This window comes from Sus scrofa, chromosome 13, assembly GCF_054392235.1.
Source record: "Sus scrofa isolate SSC_HxYL_T2T_F1_AM1 chromosome 13, Sscrofa_HxYL_maternal_Yorkshire_Landrace_v2.0, whole genome shotgun sequence".
NCBI classification, from domain to species: domain Eukaryota; kingdom Metazoa; phylum Chordata; class Mammalia; order Artiodactyla; family Suidae; genus Sus; species Sus scrofa.
The window spans coordinates 207114486-207140150 of NC_139395.1; positions in this window are offsets into that span (position 1 = coordinate 207114486).

The following is a 25665-nucleotide window of genomic DNA, read 5'->3' on the forward strand; positions in this document are numbered from 1 at the left end:
CTACATATACATCCAAGACACGGGCCACGATTTTGTTCCACATCCGTGCAGTTCATTTTGTGTGCTTAGACCTACTACACACATTCAATACATGTCATTATCAGCAAGAAAGGAAAATATGCATAAATATCATTAAAACATTGTAGGATTCTAAGCTCTCCTTCCTTCACTCAACTTTTAATCTCTATTAACAACTTATACAGATATTAGATTATATAAAATTGAAAATGTATAAAATGGTATATACTAAAATATACATCTTCCCCCTATTTCTGAACCCACTCAATTTTTCTTTGAAGCCCTGATTTAACTACTATTATGTTTTGTAGTTTCTCTCCATAGAAAAATGTATACATCCATGACCTCCTGTTTATGCCAAATATATGTTAAAATTAATTTTATTTTATTACTGATTTTTATTTTTACATTAAAATTTAAAACCAGATCATTGAGGGAGTTCCCGTCATGGCTCAGTGGTTAACAAAACCGACTAGGAGGTTGTGGGTTCAATCCCTGGCCTTGCTCAGTGGGTTAAGGATCCAGCGTTGCCGTGAGCTGTGGTGTACCGTGAGCTGTGGTGTACGTTGCAGATGCGGCTCGGATCCCGCCTTGCTGTGGCTCTGGCGCAGGCCAGCAGCTACAGCTCCAATTCGACCCCTAGCCTGGGAACCTCCATATGCCATGGGAGCGGTCCTAGAAAAGGCAAAAAGACAAAAACAAAACAAAACAAAACAAAAAAACCCAGATCTTTGACCATTAATAGTTATTTCTCACCCAAACTTTCTTTTTGATTTATTTATTTAATCACCTTTTCAAGCTAACTTGTTAATATAAAATAGCAATAGCATTGAATTTATTTTCTGTTTTATGATTTGTTTTGACCTTTCTCAGGCTCAGAAGTGTTTTATAAATAATTAATATTGTGAGTTCCCGCTGTGGTGCAGTGGGTTAATGATCCAGCTAGTCTCCATGGAGGCACCAGTTTGATCGCTGGCCCAGGGCAGTGGGTTAAGGATCTGTATTGCTGGAGTTGTGACATAGGTCACAGCTCTGGCTCAGGTTCCAAAACTGGTCTGGATGTCATGGGGGCAGCTGAAAAAGAAAAAAAAAAAAATGATTCTACCAATATCTCCTTAGGTAAAATGTTGAGACATGTTGAGAGAGCTCAAATAAGACCCGGTCTACCCTTTGTTCTTCCGTTAAAATATCACTTTTTAAAATTATATTTGAAATTAATATTGCAAATTCCTTTTCCTTGACAGAGCTTCATTTTACATTCATATTTCCTCAATAATTTTCTTTTTTAAACAACAAGCTATAGCTTGTATTTTTTTCTGTTTAATTTCCTTTTTTAAAAATTTTATTGACATATAGTTGATCTACCATGTTGCGGTAACTTCTGCTGTATGGCAAGGTGATTCAGTTCTACATGCCTACATTCAGTGTTTTTCAGATTCTTTCCCCACATATCACAGAATATTGGGTAGAGAGTCCTGCACTGTACAGAGTGACATGTTGGGATTGGCATGTGTGCACTGTGGTATACAGAATGGGTGCTCAATAATTTCCTTACGTTCCGTTATTCAAAGGAGGCAGACCATGGCATTTTTTTTACTTCATGAATTAAATCCAGACATCTAGGCATTCCCAACCTTTAAGCCGTCTTGTCCGAAGAGCTTTCCTCATGCTTTATATGCTGTGCGTTGGGACCATGTCCAGGCAGATGATAAAACCAGTGGGGTGTCACAGAGTCCTGGGAAGCTGCCAGCTGGAGGTTGTAATACTGGGTGGGGACCTCTTTGGGGTTCACTCTATTCTCCTGTGATCTTAAGCCTGTAAACAAGAAGAGGGAGGGCCACTGTCACATCCTGCACCAAAAATTAGGCTACTAATTTTAGTGCAGTTTTGCCTAGTGAGAATATGTTCCTTTTCTTGATCTGGGGAAAGAAACTGTTTCTACTCTGAGAATCCTCATAGATTCATTCAAACTAGATTCCCCTATTTGAGCCTGAGGATGAAAAGTCAATCAGATTGCTCCAAATGAAACTTATCACAGTGTGGGTTCCATGTCTTCATCCTCTTTCTTGTCTCCACCTCCAGCAAGCCCTCCAATACCTTTAGACTGGCCTCATCTTTCTAACAGATGAACACGCTGGCTTGCCTCTCATTTGCAGGTTTCAGGATGAAATTGGTGTCTGCCTTTGTAGCTTCTTGCTTGAGACTGTAGTAGGTTTTTAGTCTCTGTGGTTCCCTCTTGCTCATCTTTTGGCTCTTTCTAGACTGATAGCTACATTCTTTTCTCATACATCTCCTTCCTTAGTGACAGGATATCTTGTCTAAATTCTTTGTCTTTCACTTCTGTTCTTGTCAGTCTTTTGACCTGGCATTTGTTGTTTGTTGTTGTTGTTGTTGTTTTGCTTTTTAGAGCCACATGTGTGGCATATGGAAGTTCCCAGGCTAGGGGGCGAATCAGAGTTGCAGTTGCTGGCCTACACCACAGCCACAGAAATGCAGGATCTGAGTCGCATCTGAGACCTACACCACAGCTCACGGCAATGGCGGATACTCAACCCGTTGAGCAAGGCCAGGGATCAAACCCGCAACCTCATGATTACTAGCTGGGTTAGTTATTGCTGAGCCACAACGGGAACTGCTTATCCTGGCTTTTTAATTTTGGGGGCCTATGGGTAGGATTTATGTGCCTGCCTGTTTTAATATCCAAGTTTTTCTAAGTTCCAATTTTATTTGCTAGCATGGTTTCACACAATAATGTCTTCAATTAGCTGCAAGAGCAGTTACTCTTTGTTTGGTTCTCACCCTCCAGATTCTGCATTTACAAAGAGTATTCTTTCAGGCCTGGTTCATTATCATGAGGCCCTTGTACTTTCATCTGAAACCAGCATCCTCCTTCCATGCTCCACTCTGACTCTCCATACTGGCCTCTGATTAACACAGACAGTGCTATTTCCCAAGAAATCTCAGTTGGACTCACTTCCGTTCCTTCTAAGGCTTATTCACACCATGCTATTTCCCAACTCTGTTTACTCTGATACCCATATCTGGGAGGACATATCTTGGAGTGGGTAGTAAATAAACTCTGCTTCCTACTTTTCCTTAAGAAGCCAAATTCTATAACGTAGTCTTCTAGAGGAATAAAATACCATCCATTTTTTTCTCCATTATATAAAGAAACAAAGATAGAAACTAAGAAGCAAGAAAATAAAGTAGGAGTTCCCACTGTGGCTCAATGGGTTAAGAACCCAGCACTGTCTCCCTGAGGATGTGGGTTTGAACCCTGGCTTTACTCATTGGGTTAAGGATCTGGTGTTGCTGCAAGTTGCAGTGTAGGTCCCAGATGTGATTCAGATTTGGTGTCTCTGCGGCTGTGGTGTAGGCCGGAAACTGCAGCTCTGATTTTGCCCCTGGTCTGGGTGCTTCCACATGCTGCAGGTGAGGCCTAAAAAGAAAAATAAATAATGTAAAATTACAGTTTGGTTCCCACCTATTGCGGGTTGATTCACTGCCCACCCCCCACCCCCACTCAAAAAGATACATTAGTACCTAAATCCTCAGTGCCTCAGAATGTACCCTTGTTTGGAATTAAGTTTTTGAAGATTTAATTAGTTGTTCAAATGAAGTTATCTGTGAGTCGTATGGGTTCCTAATCCAGCATCACTGCTGTCTTTACACTGGTGATCATGTGAAGACAACACATGGAGAACAGAGAACAGCATGTAAAGATGAGGGCACAGGTTGGAGTAGAGAAGCTGAGGAAGGACAGATATTACTGGCTTTCACCAGATAATGGAAATAAAGCGTTTAAATTAAATACAGAATGTAAACCAACTTGAGAGCTCCCCTGAACAGATGAAACCACTTTAGCCATGTAAGCAAAGCTAAATACAGTTTTTCTCATGAACATAAGTGAAACTTAGGTTACTTTTTGTAAGTGCCTCTGACAATCATAAAAGAAACTTAAGTCATCTTTCTAAAATTGGTATAAGATAATCACTTTTTTATTTTATTTTATTTTATTTTATTTTATTTTTTGTCTTTTAAGGGCTGCACCTGAAGCGCATGGAAGTTCCCAGGCTAGGGATCAAATCAGAGCTGCAGCTGCCAGCTATGCCACAACCACAACACCACCAGATGGAAGCCACATCTGTGACCTACACCACAACTCACAGCAACCCAGATCCTTAACCCACTGAGTGAGGCCTGAAACACTTGAACTACAAATTGAAGTTAAATCAAATCCGTATCCTTATGGATCCCTAGTTGGGTTCCTTACCACTGAGCCACAATGGGAACTCTGAGAGAATCACTTTTAACCAATCCTCTGCCATCTGGAAACCCCACTATAATAGGTTAATAACGTCCTCATTTTCCCTTGCAAGCCATCTGGTAACTTCATGCCCCTAAATTTCAATTTGGAAGCTCTCATTCATGAGCTGTTCTTACATACACAATAAACTCTTACGAAATAGTCTTTATTAATTTGGTGGTTTTAAATTTGCTATTTCTGAATTTTTGACAGAAGTATGGAACAAATTTGCCCTCATAGTCCTCAGAAACAACCAACCTTGCTGACACATCGATATTGAACATCCAGTCTTCAGAATTATGCAACAACAAATTTCTGCTAAGTTACCCAGTCTGAGGTATGTTATTATGGTGGCTATAGGAAACCAATACACCAGGGGAAGGAAGAAACAAATAAGTAGCAGAATTTCTACTTGATTAATAGATTATCCAGTTATTTACATAGAGAATATGGCTGTTAAAAACATGAAGGTTAAGTTCCAATTTGCATAGAAATATATATATTTTTCCTTGCAGTCCTACTCCAATAGAAGGCAATCATTTAGGAATATTAATTTTTTTCTTTTCTGGAAAACATATTTTTTCTACATCAGAAAATATAGGTCCTTAAAGAATAAACTTTCCCAGTAATCCATTTAGTTTCATTTAACAATAAAATATGCAATACAAAAAAAAATATGCAATACAGGAAAGAACCTATTTTGCCATGGCTACATGATCAACTTTTTTGAATTGAATTTGTACTATAACTAGTTTGTCCATTGCAAAAAAAAAATATTGAATCAATTTGTAATTCAAGTGTTTCCGTCTTTTAAATGTACTAAATGAGATGATAGATAGGTAGAATACATACACACACATATATATTATATTTTATATACACATTTCTCACTGTAACATATGTAAGATAGTATATAGATATAGAAATGTAAATAATATTGATTCTTTACTTAGTCTGGAATTGATCCTCATAACATTTTTTACTATGAACTTAACTCAGGATTAAAAAACAGTGACTTCTCTTGTGTATAGAATTGTGTGCTAATTATTTACTTCTCTCCTCTTGTGTGCCAGTCTGAGGCTGGGCCCTTAGTGAAAATAGTGCAATAGCTGACATTCCTTGAAGACTTACTATGCACCAGTCACATGTGTGAAGGCTTTAATCGTCGTCACCTTAAACAGCAAACTCAAAAAGTTTGATTGGCACTGGTATCAATTGTTCTAGAGATTTACACATAGTTACCAGATAGCCATTTCCATTCAATATTGAATTGGAGGCCGCTTCAAACAGCATGATCGATACCAGATTAAACTTTTTTAATATTCCAATGTACTTTTAAGATGGTGAATACCAGACAGTTTGTTAATCCAAGGTAGTGTTTGTCTTGCTTTACAGACATAGCCTGAATAGAGTACTCCAACTGTGAGGCTTGGAATCCTCCTTCTGCCCACTAAACTCATTTTGCAATGAGCAATTGCCAATAGCTGGCAGTCAGTCGTATAGTTTTGAATTGATATTCAAAAACATTCGTCAGCTGGGGCCAAAAATCATTCAATATAAGAAACATGTTTACTCATTTTCCCTTTTTTTCAGAATTTGAAGAATTCTTCATATGATGACAACAGGAATTAAATAAAGTCCAAGTCACATTTTTGTTTTCTATTTTTTTTTAATATTTGGCAGTGCTTACTTACATTATTCTTCAGATTCATTTCCCTGTTCTGAAATTGACACAAACGCTAAGGAACACAATATCCTACAGTTCACTTCACAAGTACATACCAAAAAATAATCACCTATACTAATTTGACCATAGGTGATTTATATCTACTGGATCTAGGCATGTATCGATGGCCAGATCTGGGTCTAGGCAGCTTAAGTTACATCAGTTGTAAAACATGTTCTAGTAATTTCTTTATTACTAGAGCAGCATTTTCTGAGTTTAGTTTCCTCCTCTTACCTATTTGTTTCATCTGTATTAATGTTGTCTTTCCAGGTCGCCAAGATGGCAACACAGAAGGCTCCTAAATCCCTCTCTTCCAACTGCTCACAGAGTATACAGCTACGCATGGAGGAATTCCCTCCGAGAGAAATCCATTACTAGCTGAGCAACTCTGACGCAGTGGGTGACTGAGAAAACAGCTACATTGAGGTGGGTAGGAAATATGGAGACACTCTCACCATAAACCCCATTCTAGGCAGAGTGCCATACCATCAGGAGGGAATGATAATAATAAGGAAGCAGTGACAATAAATAAGGAAGCAGTTGTTTATGGACCCATGAACACTCATCATTGCAATGCCCCCAAGGCCCATCTCCCAGTCTTTCTCTGAAAAATGTCTGACTGCATACTTTATTTTTTTATTATTTTCTAACAACCTATTTGTAGATTATTTTAGGTTTTCTTCATAGAGAAAATAATTCCTTTTCCACTCTTATTCCTTTTTTTTTTTTTTTAATTTTTTTGGGGGGAGCCACATCTGCAACATATAGAAGTTTCCAGGCTAGGGCTTGAACCAGAGCGCAGCTGAGGCCTATGCCACAGCCACAGCAATGATGGATCTGAGATGCATCTGTGACCTATGCCACAGCTTGAGGCTACACTGCCTCCTTAATCCCTGAGCAGGGTCGGGGATCAAACCCCCATCCTTACGGGCACTATATTGGGTTCTTAACCCACTGATCTGAAATGGGAATTCTTTGACTGCATACTTTATAAGCTGAACCTTGAGTGGCCAGATTCTTCCTAGCATGCCTCTAAGTGCTGATTGGGATCCTCTCTGGAGCCCAAAAATGTCAGTAGGCATTTTCCCCTACTTCTGCCTGTGGTTCACACCAATAAAACCAGTTCACCAGCATATCTCTGAAAGGAGTTTGCCCACACATCGGCACATCAACTGCTATGGCAGCCACCCAAGGAACCGGCTCTCAAACACATAGGTCTAGGGGTCAATGGAGGTTAACACTCATGTGTCCCCCAGGGACCACACAAAACAAAGAGGATCTATTTGGGTACACAAGCACTCCCTGTGACTGTTCTCTCTGATTCAGCACAGAGTGAGGAAGCAAAAACATCCAGCCTCAGTTTCTCCCTGACAGGGGCTAATCTGTATATCTAATATCCTGATGTTCTCAGGTGCTGCTTTAAAGAGACTTTACAATCATCACTTTCTTCTAGCAGGTAAAATACTCTTCTACACTTTACAAAGATGACAACAAAGGCTTACTGAAATTGCTGTTTTTCTTAAACTGGTATGCCATGGAATGTGAACCCTGTAAAAGCTTTCCATCTTTTGGGATGTTGTGCACTCTCATTGCTTGAATCAGAATCTCTTCCTGTTTTAGGATCATCAGTTACAGAAAAGATGCTTGTCTATCTTCAGAAAAATAAAAATTTCACCAGATAAGGATTTGTTTCAAAAGTAAAAATTATACATGGCACTTCAAGCTCTTTTCAGTGGCAGGCAATATATAGGAAAGTATTAAAACCAAGAGCCAAAATGAAGTGTCAAGCTCTTGTTATCAAGACAACAAAAACATATGGAAACAAATTCTTGATTCTGAAATCTTTATAAGGTGAACTCTCATGATTATAAATCAAAACTTTTAAGAGAATACTAATTTGACCCCCAAAGTCAAATAAAATTGCTTTGTGAAGACTCTTTAAACATTGATCATCCTAAAAATGCATTATAAATATTTAGCTAAAAAGTAGAAACTCAAATTGACATTAATTTTAAATATTGCATGACAGTTGTCATTCTGTTTTCCTGTTTTTCCTTCTGTCTGCTTTTCTTATCCTTGGAATTAAAAAAAAAAAAAAAGGAACTTTCAGAATGACGGAAGAAATTTGGAAAAAAAGTCAGTAAGAATCACCAGATTTAGGGAACTGAGTCATCCTAAACGGCTATGAACACCACCTGTGTTTCAGCTGCAAATGTGGATTAGTCACAGAAAAGGAACAAGATTTCTGGCTTTAGGTTCAGCTAAAAAGGAGTAAGAGTAAACAATTTATGTGCTTATTATTCTCTATCTCTCTAGTTCTGTGTTTCAAAGTGTAAAGTGATCTGAAATATTACTCAGTGTAATGAGAGCTTAAGTGGTGTGGTTGAAATGGAGTGGCATGAAGGTCCTCTAGTGATGAAGAGAAAACCCAGAAGTAATGATGCTACTTGGTGTGAGGTAATCACTTTTTGAAATCCCTGAAGATTTTGGAAGAAGTGGAAGTGGAGAGCAAGTTCGTAAGAGACCAGTTGCCAAAACACCCATGAATATGGGGAGGAGTGACTGGACAATTAGCAGATGACAGTAATGAGGAAGGGTAGAAGTTGGTCAAAGAACTCCATGTGAAAGAGGATATTCGGGAAGAAGCAGCAGGGAGCCAGGACCATCTCACCTGACTCCTCAGCTTGTCAGGTATGTAGGAATTATCAGCCTCCCAGAACAGGATATTTCCAGGGTACTTGGAGACCTGTCAGGTTTCCTCTAGCAGAAGCAAGTAGGAGAGCATTCGCAGAAAAGCTAAGGATTTTAGAGAGTAATCACACTCAGATTTACCTTTATAAAGGTATGGGAGATAGCATAAAGGTTGGGAAAGAATGTCAGAGTTAAAGAATTACAGATCAAGTACAGGTGAAATAAGAGTGTATAGGTGAGGGGAGAGCATCCCTTTTGTTTGATGAACAGGAAGAACATTAATTACACAAGGTTGGTGATTGTCTGTCAGTTTCCCAGGTCATTGATTGAGTGTACAAGACAGTGCCTGGTCTCGAAACAGAACTTTGAGGGCTGCTATGAGGTTTGAAGAAAGGCAAGAAGGGCAGGGTTGGTTTATGTTACTCAAAGGTAGAGGGAGGACCCTAGGAGGGAAAGAGTTTGTACTAGAGAGATTATCTTTTAGTGTATAGAACAGGAGAATGGATAATGTGGGATCTTTCATAGTTCTGGAGGAGCAGCTGTTTCACTCTTTTGGGTGAAAGAGTTGTGACTGATTCCTGCACCAGTTCAGCAAGCACTGTGACAGACTCAAAAAGAACACGAGGAGCTCTGGATGAATGGCATGTCAAACAGAGCCAGAGATTCAGTCACACTTTGTAGAAGAGGCACTATCTGAAAAGAAAGAATGAGCAAAGATAGATGTTTAATGACACAGGGAACATACAAATAAAGGAAATAAAAGCTGGACTCTCCAAGAATAATTCATTTCCAAATGTGATGGTAAGTAATCCCATAACTTTACAGCACTGCATTTATTGCAATAGAATTCAAAGTAACAAACCAGGTAAAAAAATACGAAAGATTTACCTAATAAAATATATAGTATTTTACCTATAAAATATATATGTAGTATGTAGACAAAGAGATAAATATAGATGTATGTACTCTTAGGAGCTCCTTTACATGAGTGAGAAAATTTGTTGTTAAGTGGGTATAAAACAAATTGGCGAAAGTTATAGAAAACTAATTTAACTCAATATGTAGACACAACCTCCAAATATAAGATATTTTAAACAGTGCAATAAATTAACTTGTAAGAAAATAGGCTTCCTACTATTGAAATAATTGCACCAAAGGTTTTACTTACAAAAATATTGGAAAGGGAATTCTCATATTGGTGGGAGGCTAAATCAGGTTAAAGATGAAGAAGGAAGAAGATTAAAAAAAAAAAAAAGAATTCAAGTTATGTGGTGCTTACTTTGTGGCAGGCACTTTGCATGTCCCAATTTTATCAATATTAACTAGTCTCAAAAAATGGAAGTCAATTGCCACAGTCATTGATGCAGAGACTGCTAGTCATCTAAAAATTATTTCTCTCCTTTCTTAGATTAAAAAAATCTCATTTTTTAGCTGATTGCTTGGCAACCTATAATAAACATGGCACTTTTCAGCCTTTCTTGCAGCCAGGTGTAACCATTGCCTGAGACTCTAGCCAATGAAATAGAAGCAGTAAAATAGGTAGATGTCCAAGATAATCCTCATGGATCTCTGTCTCCTGATAGTCACGCCCTTGCATAATTCCCTCCCCTTGATCATGAACTAAACCTAGTTACTTGCTTCTAATATATAGAGTACAGAAAACATGATGTGGTATCACATCTGTGAACAGATTACAAAGGATTCAATGCTATCATAGTCTTGCTTTCTTTCTGGATTTAATGAACCAATTGCTATGTTGGAGAGGTCCACATGACAAGTAAATGAGACTTTCAGTTGAGCAGTCCATAAGAAATTAAATCTTGACAATAACAATGTGAATGAGTTTTAATTATTTTTTTCTTTTTATGGCCTCACCCATGGCATAAGGAAGTTCCTGGGCCAGGGGTCACATCAGAACTGCATCTGCAGCTGCATGCCTATGCCACAGCCACAGCAATGTCAGATCTGAGCCACATCTGTGACCTACACCACAGCTTGTGACAATGCCATATCATTAACCCACTCAGTGAGGCCAGGTATTAAACCTGCAACCTCAGAGAGATAGTTTCAGGCTCTTAACCCTCTGACACAAAATGGGAACACCTGAATGAGTTTTAAAAGTGATTCTTTCTCCAACTGAGCCAAGACCATAGCCCTAGGTGATACCTTGATTGAACCCTGTGAGAAATTCTGAAGAAGACATAGCTAAGCCATATTTAAAATCCTGACTCTGAGAAAACAAACATGTGTTGTCTTAAGCCAGTGAATTTTAGAGGAATCTGTTACACAGCAATAAATAAATAACACAAGCAATAATTCTTCTGACAAAGCCATGATTGAAGTTTGTTTTCCAAAACAAGAATATTTCTTCAAATGGTTTCTAGGAATCCAATATAAATTAAGCACAGGGGACAATAAGAAAAATATTGAAATCTTTAGGTTTAAAAACTATGCCAGAAGGAGAACTTTAGCTCTGTATGCCCAAATATTGATTTGGCTTGAAGTAAAAGATAAAAGGACAAATGATTTTTTTTGAAAATTTTATAACTAAAGTAACTCTAAATCTGGTTAGTACCAGCTATTGAACCCCTGGAGCAATCCCAAGGCTGCAAGCTCCCAAGAAAAAAAGTGGGTTTTGAGAGCTGTGCAACTCCAAAGAGATCACCAGCGAAGGCAGTGGACCAGGAAGACAATAGTTAAGGGACTTTCTCCCAGAGCGTGGAATCTGTAGCTTATATGTGGGCTAACTGCCCTCTTTCCGCAGAGATTTCCCTCTGCTACTATCTTATTTGTTTGTTTGTTTATTGGCTTAAGAGTATATGAAAATGACTATGGACCCCTGACTGGTCTCCTTCTAATTATTGTATTTTCTAGAAGGAATTTTTTATTGAAGTTATCCTTTTCCTACTCCACCCTCCTAATGGTTGGGTTGGGAGCACACACCTTTTAAGTCTAGAGGCTACTGGATCACAGGGCTTCACACTAAACCTGACAGTGATGATGGCACATCATCTTGAGATTGTGGATTTTGGGTTGGAAGCATTAACTAAGCAAGACTCTGGGCTTAGGTCAGTTGATAAGGAGTGTGTGTATTTTGAGTGGGAGAAACTCATACAAGAATAACTGCTAGCCAAATGAGCTGTATTGCATCTGCCCTTCTACTCTGGTAAAAGAGCTACAGAGTAAATAGAACTACCATGAAAAATAAGTCTGCATTAGTAGTAGAATTACCACATTAAAAACTTTCCATATCCTATCAAATAAATACAAATGCTTTTAACTGTACTTCAAAGAGTTAGGTTATCACAAGTTAAGAAAACTGCATGATCTGATGAACCTCTCTACAGAACAGAAACAGACTCGCAGACAAGAAGAACACGTGTTGTTGCCAAAGAGGAGGCTGGGGATGAGTGGGGAGCTTGGGGTTAGTAGATGTAAACAATGAGGTGCTGCTGTATAACACATAGAACTATATCCATTCACTTGTGATAGAATGTGATAGAAGACAATATGAGAAAAAGATTGTGTGTGTGTGTGTGTGTATAAGATTGAGTCACGTTGCTGAATAGCAGAAATTGACAAAACATTATAAATCAACTAAAATTAAAATAACAAAAAACCCTGCCTGATCTGAGGGCACAGTCCTCACATGACATCTCACATTTCAAGCACCAGCTACAAGTGCGAGGCTCCCCAACACCACCCTCATTCAGACTGGCTTGCTACAAATTCCAGGGTTTCCACAATCACCCTTGGGTTCAATAATTCACTAGAAAGGCTCACAGAACTCATTGAATACAATTATAATTAGAACCAGGCATAAGAAAACACACATGGCACAGAGTCTAGAAGGAGTCCAAATGAAAACCTCCCACCATTATCAGCATTTGTTAACTTCTTAGCATCAATGTGTGATAATATGCAATACAGGCATATCTTGTTTCATTGTGCTTCAAAGTATTGTGCTTGGCAGATATTGAGTTTTTTACAAATTGAAGGTTTGTGGAAACCCTATGTCGAGCAAGTCTATCAGCACCTTTTTTTTCCAACAGCATTTGTTTCCCTCATGTCTCTGTATCACATTTTGGTAATACTCACAATATTTTAAAATTTTCACTATTATTATTTTGTTATGATGATCTGTGATCTCATCTTCGATGTTATTGTTACAAAAAGGTTACAACTCACTGAAGGCTCAGATGATGGTTAGCATTTTTTAGCAATAAAGGTTTTTTTTAATTAAGATATGTAGAGTCTTTAGGCAGAATGCTAGTGCACACTCAGTAGATGATAGTACAGTGTAAACAAATTTTATATACACTGGGACACCAGAAATTTTTGTGACTCACTTTACTGAGATATCCATTTGACTGCTGTGGTCTGGAATTTAACCCACAATATCTCCAAGGTGTGCCTGTACTGTATTCAAATATACACGTACATGTGCATACTCCATTTAATAAAAGGGTATTAGTTAAGCAACTTCTATGTGCTCAACGTCTATGGGTCCACATCTTAGGAGAAAATTCTTTTTTGATCTCCTGAGAAGAAACATTGACAGATTTTTTTCTACCAGACTATCTTTTCCAGGTTGTTTATACAGACAACAACCACAATCTTGAAGGAGAGATATAGTGTCTTTTTCCAGAGCAGAAGGTAGATTTACTTGATGCCCAGGAATTTAAAGATAATATTTCCTCTGGGGCAGAGATGTGGGAGAACTGCCTGAAGCCCCAATATAAGATTGGGGTTACCAAGCTCAGAGTTCCTTAGATGTGATCAAACATTCTGAGTACAGGATCTGTCTGGGCCCACCCTCCTCCTCACCCCCATGGAATTTGAAGGATGAGGAGCAAGAGAAACCAAGATAAATATGAAGCACATTGCCTACTTTGCCATGAATGGTAAAGTCCTTTGTCTCTGATCCAAGAGCCTCATGGCTTTTGCCAACATCTATCCAATTGTGGGAAAGCTAACTTGCCAAACTGGGAAGGCTAACTTGCCAAACTGTGATCAGTTAAAATCTCAGACTCCTCATAGATCTTGACACTGGGGACTGAAAGTATTGTGCAAACAAAACAGACAATAACCGCTGAGGTCCCAAACTTATATCCTAGCTGTAGATAGTTTATGCATGCATTTGTTTGTGTATATATAGACTACACACTACTATTTCCTCACTTCTAATTTTTTCTGCATCAGACTTCTGCTCACTGCTGCTTAATGAAATCACTCTTCCAAAGGTCCTCAATGGCTTCTAAATAGCCAAACCTAACAATCTATGTTAAATCTAATTCTTTTTGATCTCACCCAGAGTTTTTGGTGTGTTTTCCATTACGATATCTTGAAATCTCAGCTGATCCTGGAAATGCTCTTATGAGACCCACTGAAATTCGTACTATAGTTTCCTCTTTCAATAACATGTAATCTACAACATACGGCCTTAATAAAAATGCAGGTATGTACTGGATTTGTTGTGCTAATTTATCTGAGATTGGGAACCATGGACCTTAGAAGCCCCTTCTCAGAAATATGGTTCTGGATTTGAGTTGAATAAAAGAGGAGCTTGCTTTGAGAGAAGAAACCATTAATTTTGGAATGTTGTGACTGTGGAGAACAAAGTGATAGAAAGTCCACAGGGCATTGATCAGGCTCCAATTTTAGCCCAGCGTTTAACTTTCCATCAACCAACAGCAGCTCCAAGCCAGATATCAATCTATACCAAGGTGAGAGCTTCCACAGAACACCTCTCCCTTATATAAAGTCCAATTCAGTAGACAGATATGCACATTTTCTGGATCTTTTATGCCATTTCTGACCTGTACATCCAAAATAGGCTCTCTTGGTTAGTGACTTTTGCTTAATTTCATTCCCCTGTTCCAGACCTACATATGCCCAGGTCCTTCTACATGTTTGTTAGCTTTAATTGCTATAATAAATCCCTTCTACCCATAATACTTATAGCATTCCTCTTTATAGACTGAATTCTAAAGCACACGTGTTAGATTAAAAATTAAGTGATTATTCTTAGAAAATTAACCACATTTCATATTCTATGGGTAAAACCTGGGTATTCCTCTTAATAGTTCCCAGAAAGAAAGGCCAGGGACTTACTCAAGGATATTTAGAAACCTCTAAAAATAGGGTATGTCATTAGGCTATGACAGGGTTTTATACATAATAAGTGAAAATAGACTGAAGAGTTGTCTATTTCAGACACATGGTTAGTCCTCTGCCATGGGCTGAATTCTGTCACTCTGTCAAATTCATGTTGTAGCCTTAGCCCCCAATGTGACTATATTTGGAGATAGTGTCTTTAGGAGGTAATTAAGGTTTAAGTGAGGTCGTAAGGGTAGGGCCCTCTTCTGAACAGAATTTAGCCTTATAAGGATGACATATAAAGAAGAGGAAAACAGAGATCTCTTTCTCTCTCTTTCTCTGCCTTGTGAAGACAGAATGAGAAGGTGGCTATCTGCTAACGAGAAAGAGAGTCTTATAATAATACTTGCACCATAATTTTGGACTTCTGGGCTCCAGAACTGTGAGAAAATTAATTTCTGATATTTAAGCTATGACTTTCATTATGGCAGCCTGAGCTAAGACACTTTCAACATGACCTCAGGTTCAATTTGCCTGCAGAATCAACTTCAGAAGTCTTGCCTACCCATTCTTGGGTAGGAATGTGTGGGATAGGAAATGATAGGGGGAACTAAAACATTCAATCTACACAGGTTTTCATTCCAATCTCCTATAACCAACCCTCCATTTGACCCTGGCCTGCTAAGGATATGATGCCTCCATGTCCTAGCCTCTGTGGTGTAATTGTCTCACCTCCTTTTGATCTCATCTGTGTGGGCATTATAGGATTATTGATATCTCCCTTGTAGTGATGGCACCTTTCCTATTCTCTCTCACCACGTGAGCTTTATCCTTTTAAATGTTTTCCATGGAAATCAGAAGGGAAAGAGAAATGTGATAATGTCTTTCTCAAGAAGCAGTCCTAATTTGATAGGCAAAAGTTATTTTAAGATTATTCTTTGGTTAAATAATAAGAATTGGCAGAGTTCCCATCGTGGCTCAGTGGAAACGAATCTGACTAGCATCCATGAGGACTCAGGCTCGATCCCTGGCCTTGCTCAGTGGGTTAAGGATCTGTCATTGCCATGAGCTGTGGTGTAGGTCACAGATATGGCTTGGATCTGGTGTTGCTGCAGCTGTGGCATAGACCAGCGGCTGTAGCTCCAATTCAACCCCTAGCATGTGAAGCTCCATATGCCACAGGTGTGGCTCTAAAAAGACAAAAATAAATAAATAATAAGAATTGGCATATTTTGGAGTTCCTGCCATGGCAAAACAGGATTGGCGGAGTTTCTATAGTTGCAGGATGCAGGTTTGACCCCTGGCCCGTCACTGTGGGTTAAAGGATCTGGCACTGACACATCTGAGGTATAGGTCACAACTGTGGCTCAGATGTGATCCCCAGCCTGAGAACTCCATATGCTACAGGGCAGCCAAAAAAGAAAACAAAAAAGAATTGACATATTTTATCAAAACATTAGGTATAAAAATATACTGCTTGAGGGAGTTCCCATTGTGGCTTAGCAAGTTAAGAGTCTGACTAGTATCCATAAGGATGTGGGTTTGATCCCTGGCCTTGCTCAGTGGGTTAAGGGTCCAACACTGCTGTGCACTGCAGCGTAGATCACAGGAGAAGCTCAGATCTGGTGTTGCTGTGACTGTGGCAGCTGCAGCTCCAATTCAACCCCTAGCCTGGGAAGTTCCATATGCTGTGGGTGAGTCCATAAAGAGAAAAAAGAAATATACTCCTTCAGATGTTACATGACTTTGATTGGTTTTTTTTTTTGTTTGTTTTTTTTTTTGTCTTTTGTCTTTTGTTGTTGTTGTTGTTGTTGCTATTTCTTGGGCCGCTCCCGCGGCATATGGAGGTTCCCAGGCTAGGGGTCCAATCGGAGCTGTAGCCACTGGCCTACGCCAGAGCCACAGCAACGTGGGATCCGAGCCGCGTCTGCAACCTACACCACAGCTCACGGCAACGCCGGATCGTTAACCCACTGAGCAAGGGCAGGGACTGAACCCGCAACCCCATGGTTCCTAGTCGGATTCGTTAACCACTGCGCCACGACGGGAATTCCTGATTGGTTTTTAATGTAAATTATTTGGGGGAGAAAATTATGTAATTTTGGAAGCCATATCTTTCTTTTTTTAATTTAATTTTATTTATTTTTTTATCACATCTTTAGTTGTATAATGATCATCACATATCTTTCAATATATGACCATTTTATTATCTTTGTGACGTGTAAGGACGAACATGATTACCAAGATGGCCAAGCTAGCTTCTAGGATATGACCAACGCATTGGAGGAATCTGACTCACTGTGTACTGGGCTTTTCACTCTGGTGTTTAACAACAGGAAAGAAGCATACCCAGTCCAGTGTTCAGTGTTCTGGGCAAGGCTTCAAGGTCTTCTGGGTTGTATCCAAGCAGCACACACTCATAGCTAGATCATGTAATCAGAACACCAGAATTCTACTCCTAGGTCCAACACTTTAGTACAATCAAATGGAATGCAACTTTGAAATATGAAATGTAATGTTTCAGCTAAATCCGTGTTCAAGTTGGCAACTTATAGTCAGCCTGTTCAGAATTGAGGAATTTGCTATTGTCTAGACCATACTTTAGAGAGCGAGCCACAAATCCCAATGTAGAGTCTATTCTCTTCTTATATAACGTGAATAAATGTTCTCTCCCAAAGTTGCTGAAGAATAATGTCTTTAATAAAGTGGGAATGAATGTCACATAAAAGTCATGTATGATCAAATATGGTGACAGATGACCAAATTCAGAGCATGCTTGCTATTTAAAATCTAAAATTAATCCTACTGTGCAGAAGAAACTGTCAGGCTAATAAAGATACTATCACATGACATTTGTTCATTAACTGTTTGCCTAATACCGTGTGTTCAATTAGAAAAACCCACCATATCTAAGTAAAGCTATATTAGTCTACAAAAATTGTAGTTCCTCACTACAGAATTCTAATTTTTACAAATAGCAAATTTTAGGCTAAAAACTGGTCATTTATAATAGTAATTGCAAATGCCATTTTGTCAATAAAATTGTGGAGAGTGCTAAGTTTTTCATTTTCCTTTCTTTTTTAGTAATCATTGAGACAATGTAATACCACCAAAAACAATGTCCTTGTGCAGCTCATTAAATGCGTTTGCTCATAAATTAGAAATATCTCACTTCTACATGGTTAAAGGCCATCTCAGACCATTTGCAATAATAGAAACTAAGAAAAGTCACAGAATTTATAAAACTTTTCCCACAAAATACAGAGCCAGTTGTAATAACCTCGTCTAACAGAGGGGCAGACCATCAGAGCTTTCCTTGCTTCATCAAGAAATTTAGAAAGTGGAGTTCCCCAGTTATACAGATGGTTAAGGACCAGGCAGTTGTCACTGCTGTGATGCGGGTTTAATTCCTGGCCCTGTCTGCAGGTGCGGGCAAAAAAAAAAAAAAAAAAAAAAAAAAAAAAGTTAGAAAAGTATCATTAAAAATAATTTGGCCAAGCTAAGAAACTCAAATTGCATGTTCTATGAAAGAAAAATATCTATATGCTATTAGTTAACTTCTTTAAACTATATTAAGACGATTGTAACTATATTTGGTTCTATGGAAGTTGAATGAGATTGGAATAGGTGATCTCTAATCTCTTTTCTAATTTTACATTTTATGCTTCTACAAATGTCCAGTAGATTTGAAGTAGATAATACATAAAGCAGAAAGAAAACAAATAAAGTTGCCTTCATGAAGCTGATTGCATTTATTTGATTTTTGAAAAGCACAAAGAAAGAGGGAAATTTATCTTCACCAAACTTTTTTAATGTCTTTTCAATATTGGAACAGTTAGTACAGAGCCTCTTTCCAAGCAGTTATTTCTTGATGACTTTAAAAAAATGAATAAATGACTATCTAATAAGCAACAGTTTCCTAACACACACTGCAAATTAGGAAAATTGGTTTTGAAGTCCTAAATAAACCACTAAATACATCTATTATTCAGAGACTGGCAAATATGAACTGTGAGTTCCTATTCAAACACACACAAATATCTTTTTTTTTTCTTTCAGTTAAAGAAAAAGAGTTATACTTGAAGACTCTGGTCAATTTTGAAGGTATGAAAGAAAAATATAATCCATGTTAAATTAACTACTGGAATTAGATTCCTTAATTTTACTAGTGTAAGAACAATATAATGTTAAAATATTTCTAAGGTGATACTGATCAAAAATTCATTAGGTGTTTATTAGGTGATTTGAAGGTGTTAATTTCAGGTTTTGTATCATGTTACATAGTCATTTGTTTTTCTTTTTCCTAATCAATTTCTCGAAGGAGCCTAAGATTTGGATAGAGAAGTACTGGGTTCATATTTAGGTTTTGACTTTTACAAACTATATGATCTTGGACAAATCACTCATTTCTCTGCAGATAATTTTTCTTATATTACAGAATTGCTGAGATATTCAAATTATACAGAGACATGCTTTGTGTATATCTATACAGACACATACAAATGTTAATCAGATAGAGACAGAGAGCAAAATCACCTCTTCACTTCTGTGTACACTGCTGAAGCTGTTTAATGAAACTAGGGGCTCCATTTCCAAGACCAACACGTAGGTTTTTTTTGTTTGTTTGTTTTTTTTTTTTTTTTTTTTTAGCTTTAAAGTATCTGTTTCTTTTTTTTTTTCTTTCTTTCTTTTTTTTTTTTTTTATTTTCCCACTGTACATCAAGGGGGTCAGGTTATCCTTACATGTATACATTGCAATTACAGTTTTTTCCCCCACCCTTTCTTCTGTTGCAACATGAGTATCTAGACATAGTTCTCAATGCTATTCAACAGGATCTCCTTGTAAATCTATTCTAGGTTGTGTCTGATAAGCCCAAGCTCCCGATCCCTCCCACTCCCTCCCCCTCCCATCAGGCAGCCACAAGTCTCTTCTCCAAGTCCATGATTTTCTTTTCTGAGGAGATGTTCATTTGTGCTGGATATTAGATTCCAGTTATAAGTGATGTCATATGGTATTTGCCTTTGTCTTTCTGGCTCATTTCACTCAGTATGAGATTCTCTAGTTCCATCCATGTTGCTGCAAATGGCATTATGTCATCCTTTTTTATGGCTGAGTAGTATTCCATTGTGTATATATACCACCTCTTCCGAATCCAATCATCTGTCGATGGACATTTGGATTGTTTCCATGTCCTGGCTATTGTGAATAGTGCTGCAATGAACATGCGGGTGCATGTGTTTTTTTAAGTAGAGTTTTGTCCGGATATATGCCCACAAGTGGGATTGTGGGGTCATATGGAAGTTCTATGTATAGATTTCTAAGGTATCTCCAAACTGTTCTCCATAGTGGCTGTACCAGTTTACATTCCCACCAGCAGTGCAGGAGGGTTCCCTTTTCTCCACAGCCCCATAAAAAACACGTAGCTTTTTATGGCTTTTTGACTAGTTTTTATCAGCAAAATGAAAATGATGTGTTCCACTTTCTGACCACAGTGATAACCTTGTGCATGCTCTCTTTCTCCTTCTACAAAACAGGTAAAAATTATTATGGTCCCAGGAACTGACAGTAGATGGAAGGATCTTGGGTTCCTGAGTCATGATATAGAAAAAAACTACTCACTAATCAGAAACCCACACTGGGATTCTTACTATGGGGTGAAAAACATCCTCTCTTGTATTGATCCATTATACATTGCGCGTATATCTTTTATCACAGCTTAGCATATCCTTCCTAGTACAGAAATTGGCACCTTGAAATGAATTGCTCCTATATAGAAAATAAAATAAAGTAAAACTAAAATAGATGGCATGGACTTGGGAGCTGGGTAGTGAAAAATAAAAGCCGATGTAGCCTAGGACGTTGGGAACCTAGGTTGTGCAGTGTCAAAATAATGTAGTTAATGGTGGTCTGAGATAAGCTGGAAATCAGAACAGTTCTTAGAACCGTGGCTCAAAGAAAATTGTTGGAAGGAGCCCAAAAGTGTTAGCATGCATTGGCTTTACATGCTACTTATAGCAAAGTATTTCTCAAACAAGATCAGCTCATATATGGCTGACCAAAAAGTAGTGGGGCTGGAAAGGTTTGTATCCATGTGATACTGATCAAAAATTCATTAGGTATTTATTAGATGATTTGGAGTCCACAAAGCTTTTCTTCCCCAGATATTCCCCCTTCAAAGCTTTTTCAGAAAAACTTTGCCAGCCATGTGGATAAAGTAAGACTCAAGACATGACCTTCTCACTCCAGCTCACTGTAGCTGATATTAGGATAGTACATACTAAGTTTGGAGAAACAGGAATGAGGGAGAGAAAGCAAAATATAAGGCAGACTCAAGAACCATGTCTGGGAAATAATTTTGAGTGTGATTCTAAACACAGTGTACCTACCAGAAGCAAATATTCCTGAAGCCTATTAAGATGCTAAAAGAGCTATACTGACAAAGAAAGCATGAGCCGGGACTCTAAAAGCCAGTGACTAGTGAGCAACCTTAACCCTTGGACCCCCAGCTAGAATGAACAAAGAGTCAGATATGAAAACTGATCAGTCCTCACAGGGGCAGAATCCTCAATATTCACTTCCAATGACATCATGGAGGAAATGGCCATGGAAAGACATTGTCAAGGTGAAACCAGGGTCCCTGGAGAACAGTGGACAAGACAGTTTTTTTCAATGAGAAATAGAGTCCTAATCCATAATATTTTATAAAGAATTTGTAATGCCAACTCAGTAAAATATGACAAAGGACTTGGGACAACTACAAGATTTTGGACATAATAATCTACCCTTCTTCCACCATTGCATATTTGGCCTGGGGACAGGCAGAGGCATTTAGCTTGTGGTTTTAGTTAACAGGCCAGTAAACAGTACAAAGGCCACATCTGGAGCATGGAAAGGACTGTATATCACCCAGAGATCCAGGATTATGAACTGGATACAGTAACTTAATCAGAAGTTGGGGGAGTTCCCATTGTGGCTCAGTGGTAACAAACCCAACTAGTAATCATGAGGATGCGAGTTGCATCCCTGGCCTCACTCAGTGAGTTAAGGATCTGGTGTTGCAGTGAACTGTGGTGTAGGTTGCAGACGTGGCTCAGATCCTGAGTTGCTGTGGCTGTGACATAGGATGGTGGATGCAGTTCTGATTTAACCCCTAGCCTGGAAATTTCCAAATGCCACAGGCGAGACCCTAAAAAGACAAAAAAAAAAAAAAAAAAAAAAAAAAAGAAAGAAAAAGAAAAAAAAAAAAAAAAAGAAGAAGAAGTTGCATGTATTCTTTGGATGAGAAGAAAGGCGCACATTTCTCATCCAAAGAACTGAGCAGAGATATGGTGGTCAAAAACAATAGACTATTCAGGAAGCTGTTTCCCCCCTACTCTATGTACTCATAAGTGGAAAGCTGCTTCCCAGGTAAGAAGCACATTTATTTACCCTGCTTATATCTGTATGTGGGTATGTGACTCTTTTTCACTAAAGTAATGGGAACAATAATGATAAGAATCACTTCCAGGAAAAGAACTTAATAAATTGATTTCCTTCCTGAACATACCAGTTCCCCTGTATAAGTATATGCCAATATGATATAAAATAGAGCCACAATCCAGAAGGATCCTGGGACCCTGAATTACCTTGAATTATTTTATGGGCTAGAAATAAATTTGTATTACATTTAAGCCACTTACATTATTTTGTATCTATTTGTGACTGAAGCTTAGTGCCAATCTTCCAAATTATAGTTAAATTATTTGGGGATGTTATTTATTCAGGGTAGAGCATAAAGTTAATAAATTATTTTTATTTATTTATTTATTTATTTATTTATTTATTTATTGTCTTTTTGTCTTTTAGAGCCACACCCACAAGCATATGGAGGTTCCCAGGCTAAGGGTCCATTTGGAACTACAGCCTCCAGCCTAAGCCAAAGCTACAGCAATGCAGGATCTGAACCACGTCTGCGACCTACACCACAGCTCACGGCAATGCCAGATCCTTAACCCACTGAATGAGGCCAGGGATCAAACCCGCATCCTCATGGATGCTAGTCGTGGTTGTTAACTGCTGAGCCAGGACAGGAACTCCAATAAATTATTTTTAAATGTTCTTCTAAAAAAGAAAACCATATGTAATGAACTATGGTATATAATGTATATTTGGGGGATTTTTCCTTTTGAAAGAAGAGACTTTCTATGTATAATTGGAATAGTTGCCATTGTATGATATGAAGAAACTTAGATTCTGTGATATCTTAGATACAATAATGCCTTTGATTGTTACATAGTTATTTATTGAGTATTAAAATACTGAGATGATTGTAGATAATCAAAAGTCATTATTACATATGAAGTGAAACTTCATCTACTGTGTCATAGTCTAAATATTTACGTCTCCCCAAAATTAATATTTTAAATACTATTGCCCAATGTGATGATATTAGCAGGTAGGGCCTTTGGGAGGTGATTAGGTCATGATGGTGGAGCCCTCATGAATGAGATTATTGCTTTATGAAAAAGACCCCAGCAATAGCCAAGACATGAAGACAACCTAAATATCCATCAACAGATGAATGGATTAAGAAGATGTGGTATATATACACAATGGAATACTACTCAGCTATAAAAAAGAACAAAATAATGCCATTTGCAACAATATGGATGGGACTAGAGACTCTCATACTAAGTGAAGTCAGAAAGAGAAAGACAAATACCATATGATAGGACTTATATCTAGAATCTAATATACAGCGCAAATGAACCTTTCCACAGAAGAAGAAACCTTTTCACAGATGGACTTGGAGAATAGACTTGTTGCCAAGCGGGAGCAGGAGGCAGTAGGTGGACGGGGAGTCTGGGGTTAATAGATGCAAAGTATTACATTTGGAGTGGATAAGCAATGAGATCCTGCTGTATAGCACAGGGAACTATACCTAATCACTTGTGATAGAATGTAATGAAGGATAATGTGAGAAAAATAATGTATGTATGTATGTATGACTGGGTCACTTTCCTGTGCAGTAGAAATTGACAGAACACTGTAAATCAACTATAATGGAAAAAATAAAAGTCATAAAATAAAAAAAGAAAGAGACCCCAGAGAGCTCCCTGGACGCCTTCAGCCATGTGAGGACAGAGCAGGAATATGACCTCTATGAACCAGGAAGTGACCCACCACCAGACACCAAATCTGCCAGTACCTTCAACTTTCTAGCCTCCAGAACTAAATGTTTAAGCCACTCAGTCTATGGAATTTTTTTTTTTTATAGCAGCCTGAAAGGACTAAGACATATTATCATGGTTACAGATAACTTTTCCCTTTCTATTATCTTAAATGTCTTTTTCAGGCATTCTAGCTTCTTGAACACTTTTCTGACATAAGTAAAATTTTAGTACTCTGGTAACTACGTCTCATCTAAGTTCAAGTTTCATTTCCATTTTGTAATACATTCTTAAAAACTCTGACTTGATGCAAAATCTGTATGTCCTTAAATACACTTGCAGAGAGTGTTTATAAATCTATGGCTCATCAAAGCAAATTAACATGAAGACAGATGATTTATTACATAAACTAAAGTTCATAATGTGATTAATATATCCAATGTGTCACTTTTCACTGTATCATCAAATTACAATAAATTTTTTCTTAGATGAATCAGAAAAATATATGGCATTTTTAGAGATTTTTATCACTCAAGAACATGACTGTATTTTTCCAGTCATATCAACTTTTATTCCTAAATGATACATATCTAAGAACTACTTGTTTACACTTTCCTTCAAAATAATCTCTAAAACTTACTCTCCAAGAAAGAATTCCTCCAAAAGTAAGAAAATATTTTTGTCTGAAAATTTTTGAACATATTAAATGTGATTTTTTTAGGAAGTCTGAATTACTGTCTTTAATAAGTCTGCAGTGGAGAGTTAGCTATAAAAGAAGAGAAACTAAAACGCTCTTAAATAGGAAAATGTATAACAGATAAATTACTTTTTACTTAAGTGGTGGCATATATTCATGACACCAAATGCAGGTTTAAATTAGTAATAAAATGCCAAATTAAGCAGTAATAAAATGTAATATTAAGTAGTAATAAAATATCATATAAATAAATTATCTTTAAGAGAGTTCAGTGCACTTAAAAATGGGAAAATATTTTTCTTGCAAAAAAAAAAAAAAGATTACCTTTCTTTTTCCTTAGAGAAGAAATCAAGTTTTGGAAGATTATACTGCTAATCTAATAATAACAACAAGACTCAATTTTCAGGAGGTGCTGTGTCCATGACATTGACCTAAACCTTAGACAATGACAAACAGCATGATTATATCGCTTTTTCCTAAAGAAAATATTTGAAATCTTACTTCATTATTAGACATACGATATGGTTATATAGAAAGAAAAAAGCAAAATTCTGTCTCTCTTCAAAAATAAAAGCTCCCCCATGGGAAAACTGTGTGTGTGGTGTGTGTGTTTATATGTGTGTGTGTATTCATGTATGTATATATTATGTATACATGTGTGTATGTGTATATATACACCTACATATATACACATATGCACACATATATACATATATATAAACTATATACACACAAGTAGAATTTGTTTTAAAATTGTTTTAAAAACAAATTTTCAGAATTGTTGTTATGGCTCAGTGAGTTAAGGATGCAATGCTGTCTCTGTTAGGATGCGGGTTCAGTCAGTGGGATAAGGATCCAGGATTGCCACAAGCTGCAGCATAGGTCACAGATGCAGCTTAGATCTGGCATTGCCCTGGCTATACTATAGGCTGCAGATGCAGCTCCAATTCGACCCTTGGCCCAGGAACTTCCATATGC